This window comes from Mustela lutreola, chromosome 9 (genome assembly GCF_030435805.1).
Source record: "Mustela lutreola isolate mMusLut2 chromosome 9, mMusLut2.pri, whole genome shotgun sequence".
In the NCBI taxonomy this organism is placed as follows: domain Eukaryota; kingdom Metazoa; phylum Chordata; class Mammalia; order Carnivora; family Mustelidae; genus Mustela; species Mustela lutreola.
Window position 1 is genome coordinate 131,288,630 of NC_081298.1, and position 5,842 is coordinate 131,294,471.

Sequence of the window (5,842 nt, forward strand, 5' to 3'; positions counted from 1 at the left end):
GACGGCAGGGGTGCGTGAGACAGACACGGTGTGCCATCTGAGAACATCAGCCCCTGAGCCTCTTGCCAACAGGGGTCTGAGTCAGGGAAAACCCGGCGGCGTCTCAGATGCCCGGTCCCTGGGAAGTAGGGACAGGCTGCCATGGGCCAGAGACAAGCAGCCCCACCCCAGGAAGTGGCTCCAGATGAATCAGTCTGACGGCACCTGCAGGGTGAGGCTGGCGTTGGCTCACCTGCCTGCCTGCCAAAGAGCTTCCTGTCCAAGCTTCCCACAAAGGCTGCTCCCGAGGTGGAGCTGGGCAGCCCTGCAGCTCTGGACACGTTTTATCAAATGAACGAACAACAGTTCATCTTCCTCCAAAAACAAAAAACAGAACCCAAAAATGCTCAGAGACAAGAGAGTCCTCAGGTCTCCTTAGGGTGGCGGGATAGGCAGCATCAGGTGATAAACACAATCCCCCCCCCAGGGGAAGGCTTCAGAGAAGTAACTCTGATTTGGATGTGTGGATGGCAACAGAGAAGCAGCATGTGCAGTTCAGTCCACTTTCAGTGCCCCAGGCACTGGCAGCTTCAAACATCCCTGAGCCCAGGAGTGCAAACAGACCCATGTAAGTTACACGGCTCTGGCTCTCCACGAAAACAAACGTGCAACAAAAACTACCTCGCACCTTTCATTCTTCACGGATCCCCCTGGACTCCAGCAGAGCCACCTGCAGACCAGGATGAAGACCTCCTGTGGAGCCCCCGGTAGCATGTCTGCCACCCCGTGAGAGTGGCCCCAGCCATGTGAGCAGAGCAGAGGGACTGCATGGAAACACCCCATCCCTCCAACTTCCTTCTCGTCAAGATTTCTTTTGGGGAAAGAGGTTGTTAGGGGATGTGAATCAAATCCAGAATTTAATACAGTCCAGGACTGGGGAGCTAGTGGGGTCACCCCCCCCCCCTGGGGACCTATCAGCAGCACCTTCAGAAACCTCCTTCTCCCACCTCCCCACACGCAACGGTCCTCCCCACACTCTTCTGGGGCAGGTGCAGAAGGCCAGGTTGACCAGTGTATTGTCAGGGTCCCTGGCGAGGGTAGAAAATCCGGATAACCATGTCTGAAGAAACGCAGAAGTCGATCCCTCCATCATGCACACAGCTGCGTGGGCAGTCCCAGGCTGGTGTGCTGCTTCGTTGCCTGGGGACCCAAGCTCCTTCTACCTGGTCCTCTGCCATGCGCGGTCTCTGTTCTCAAGGTTACTTCATGTCCAAGATGACTGCTCCAGCTGCATCCATCCTATCTGCATCCCAGCCAGGAGGAAGGAAAAACAGGGAAGGAGAAGAACCTGTTCTTCCCTTTGACACCTCCCTCAGTGTATGGACACCATCTCTGCTCCTGTCCCACTGGCAAAATCCTCATGGTGCCAAAGATAGTCTTTATTTCTAATGGCCAAGAGGCCTGTTAAAATGTAGGGGTGCTGGGGCGCCTGGGCGGCTCAGTGGGGTAAGCCTCTGCCTTCAGCTCAGGTCATGATCTGAGGGTCCTGGGATCGAGACCCTCATCAGCTCTTTGCTCAGTGGGGACCCTGCCCCCTGCCTGCCTCTCTGCCAACTTGTGATCTCTGTTAAATAAAGTATTTTTTAAAAATGTAGGAGTGATTTCACTGAAAAAAAAGGGAGAAAAAAACAAATATGGGGAGCAACCAGGAGTGTCTGCCCAAGCAGCCATCAATAAAAGGCTTCAGTAAAACATTTCATAATAATAAGGGTCGGTCAAAATCAAATGACAATGAGATATTTTACTTGCATCAGACTGACAAAATATAAAATGTCCAATAAATGCCAAGTTATATAGAGGATGTGGAAAAATGGGAGCTCTCATAACTGCTGCTCAGTATAAATTGCTATGGACCCTTTTGGAGAATAATTTGGGCAAATTAGAGCAATTCCTAAAAAGCTGAATACAGTTGTATCTAAAACCCAGCTGTATCTACCTTTAGAGAAAGTCTCCCATGCACTCCTGGAGAAAGGTGCAAGAACTGATGGCAACATTGTATATAATACTGAAGAGCTGGAAACAACTAGATGTCCGGGGGTAAACAAACTGTGATATATGCATCCCATAAATACTAACACAGCAAGGAAGGCAAGCAACCCAGAGGCGCAGGGATTAATACGGGTAATCTCAAAAGGTAAATTGGGATGACTCAGTGGAATCGATAATGTTTCATTTCACACGAAAATAATAAAAAGAAAAGAAAAAAAGACTATGTTAAGATTTGATAAACTGAGTAGTCATTGCATAAGTTTTTATTATGTTATTATTTTGGGAGGTAGGTATTGCAAGTGAGGTGGAGTTTTTTCTCATTCTTTATTGTAAAATATATGTAATGTAAATTTTACCATTTAAAAAAAGATTTTATTTATTTGACAGAGACGGGGGCAGAGGGCAACAGCACAATTGGGGGAGCGGCAGGCAGAGGGAGAAGCAAACTTCTCGCTGAACAGGGAGCCTGACGCAGGACTCCACCCCAGGACCCTGGGATCATGACCCGAGCTGAAGGCACACACTTAATGGACTGAACCGGTACCCAGCTCTCTCTCTATATAGATTGATATACCTGAAATTTAAAAACTGAATAATACTATAGACTTAAAAATTCTCCTACCCTGTCGCCATCCCATATTCCTCCCCTAGAAGAAACATTTTTCCATACATACATAGTCACTGTACATTACACAGGTTTTGTGTTTTTTAAAAAAAATTGTGGCCCTACCATATAAAGATCACTCCTTTACTTACTTTTTTCACCTAAAAATAAGCTTTGAAAAATTTTGCATGTCAGGACTTAAACACCTGCTTTATTTTCAAGACTGTTGTACAGGGATGCCTGGGTGGCTCAGTCCGGTCAGCCTGTGCACTGGGCTCAGGTCCTGATCCCAGAGTCCGCTTCTCCCTCTGCCCCTCCTCCTGCTTGTGCTCTCTCTCTCTCACTCAAATAAATAAATAAAATATTTTTTTAAAAATAAAAAGTGTTGTATAGTTTTCCACAGGGTGGGAATACTCACATTTATATCACCTTTCTTTCTTCTTTCTTTCTTTCTGTCTGTCTGTCTTTCTTTCTTTCAGATTTTATTTATTTATTTGACAGGTAGAGATCATAAGTAGGCAGAGAGGCAGCCAGGGAGAGAAAGGAGGAAGCAGGCTCCCTGCTGAGCAGAGAGCCCGATGCGGGGCTCAATCCCAGGACCCTGAGATCATGACCCAAGCCGAAGGCAGAGGCTTTAACCCACTGAGCCACCCAGGCGCCCCTATATCACTTTTCTTTTACTGATGATTAAGACATGCCCGTTGGACCCTGGGGAAAACTCTTGGGGAGAGTAAGCTCACCGAGGCAGAGCTCCCGAGTGGAGAACTAAGAGCATTTTAAGTGTTGATAGTTGCCGACTTGCTTGAGGACACCTGTGCCAGTTCAGGTGCCTACTCAGCAAAGGGCAGCCCTGCACCCAGGGTCCCACAGACACCACGCCCCACCTCTTGTGGTCCGGCCCCTCCCCGCCGGCCGCCCCCTGGGGGCAGCCGTGTGCATTGCCCCACAATGACACCCTGGGAAGAATGAGAGGAATGAGGTTCAGGAGACACTGGCCCTGCCTTCCTGGAACTTTCTTTCTCTTAGTGGGAAAGGGAAGAAACATTTAAGGCAGTTAGGGATTCACCAGGGATGCTACGGAACGTATTTCATAACCCATGTTAGGAACACAGATCAGGATGAGGACCCTGCCTTGGTTCCTCCAGGCAGGAGGCTAGAGGCCCTGAGCTCAGTCAGATATTAACTCTTTAGTTGCTAGATTTATGAAGGTCTTGGAGGGTGTGGGGGTGGGTCCCAAGGTAGGGACCTGATGAGCACAGCGGGGGCGGATGGCTGTATCTGTGCATATGGGCTCATGTCAGCTGCTTTCAAAGAAAAGGCTAGTTTGTTGACATCGGGCTGGAGAAGAAGCAAGCAGGCCAGGGGGCAGCTGGGCCAAGAGCGAGTTCTGACCCTCTACTTCCCTTCTTTCCGTCCATGCCCTCTTGTGGCTTCTCTTTTGGGTCCCTCAGTCTGCCCAGAGAAATCCACCTTGATCTGGGGCAAATGTACTGTCAGAAAGAAACACTAAACTGGTGGTTTTTGAAAAGACCATCAACCTCCCACCCCTCCTTCTCTATTTTATGCAGAGGGAAAAGGGAGATTCCAAACTGACCTATTTTTTCCTCCACATTGGGTTAAAAGGACTAGAGAACTAACTTCAGACCATGGAGCCAGCTCCCAGGAGACACACATTTATCACATTTATCACATTTCCTTTTCTACGGAAAGGGCTTTTTAACCCACCGGGACACCCAGAGCTCCCAGAGAGACCCTGCCTGGTGTCATGCTATTGGGTGACCCGTGATACCAAGGCACTCAGGGACCACACATTAGGTCCCCCAAACCCTGATGAACATCTATCATCCCCATGGCAGACCTGGGGAATCAGACCCCAAAATGGGGAGTTGCCAGGATTACCCAAGGTCTGTCCCTCCAGAGCAGGGACAAAAATAGGGCTGAGTGCTGTTCGGAGGGCATCTATCTTTTAGTGCTCTGGTTGGGGAGTGCGGCTGCATGGGTCTGGACCGGCCTGCTGGGAAGGAGGAGAACCCAGTGGCCCACAGCAGATTGTCTCAGCCTACCTGTATAAGCAAGACTCAGGAATGTTTAAATGGCTTAAAGAGAAATACTGGGGACTGCTGAGAGGCCAAGACACTTCAGAAGCCCTTGTTGGTTCCCAGTTCAGGCCAACGGAGGACAGCCCTGCCAGCTGCGGGGAGAAGATGCGTGAGGACACGCCATCTTTGATCTGCTGGTCCAGGTACGAAGGTCATTTGGCACCATGACCACCGCCTACTAGATGCCATGCAGGGCCGGCAGGTTCTTCCCCTTTTCTCTCAAGGCCCGTTGCACTACACCCACAGGCCTTCCATAACCTTTTTGCACAGAGGTTCCTGAAGGGTGTTGGACACACTGAGAGGGGCAGGGCCTCTCCCGGAATCACAAAGGATCACAACTCAAGTGGTTCTCCTCAGATCTGCAGGCCAGAGGAGGCCTGACCTGGGAAGAAAGCCCTTCAGTTTTCCATTTAGACTCAGAGCCTAAAGAGAGAAGGTAGTCTTCTACAGAAAGACACAGAAAACGTTTTTTTCCTTCCCTTTTACAGCCAGTCCTGAGCATGTCCTGCTGTTCAAAGTAAGGCCCCAAGTTTTCAGCACTTTCTGGAGTGCTGGCAGAAGGCGAGGGCATGTGGGAACCTGTCCTTGGGGAAGTGGGGACGCTGGGACCCCTTCCGAAGCCGGACCAGAGGATGGAGGAGGGCTCCATCGGTTTAAGGCCCCTTCACCCCGAGGCGCCGCACAGCCCGAAAAGGTTCCCGCCGCCGGGATCTGGGGAGTCTAACGCACCTGGAGAACGCTCGGTGCCCACGCCCAGAGGGCGCTGCAGACTGGCGCTCACGGTCGGAGACCGACGCCCGCCTCTCCCGCCCCTCTCCCGGACAGCGCCCCACTACACTGGGTTGGGGCGGAAGGGGGTGCGCCCCGGGCCCCGCCACCCAGGAGCAGCACAGCTGAAACGCCGGGCACAACAGCCTGTGGGGGACCACAGCTCCGCAGGAAGGCGAGGTTCTCCTGTTTCGCGCAGCGAGAGGGGGGCGGGGCCGGGGGCGGGGCCAGGGCGCCGGGGGTGGGGCGTTGCGAGGAGGCCGGGCCGTGTGGCTCAGGGGGCGGGGTCCTAGGGGGTGGGGACTGGGGCTGGCCGGGAGACCTGGCGAGCTGGGGGTGGGGG

At 51.8% G+C, this 5,842-nt stretch overlaps 1 long non-coding RNA gene across 1 annotated transcript; it reads right to left on the bottom strand.

Annotated features, from left to right (window-relative positions):
• Positions 1 to 877: 877 nt before the first annotated feature.
• On the bottom strand, positions 878 to 5,697 carry LOC131807326 (uncharacterized). Its single transcript, XR_009344393.1, has 2 exons — positions 5,461 to 5,697; positions 878 to 1,282 (listed from the first exon to the last, which is right to left on the bottom strand). It is a non-coding gene; the product is annotated as an uncharacterized LOC131807326 (long non-coding RNA).
• Between the last annotated feature and the right edge of the window lie 145 nt (positions 5,698 to 5,842).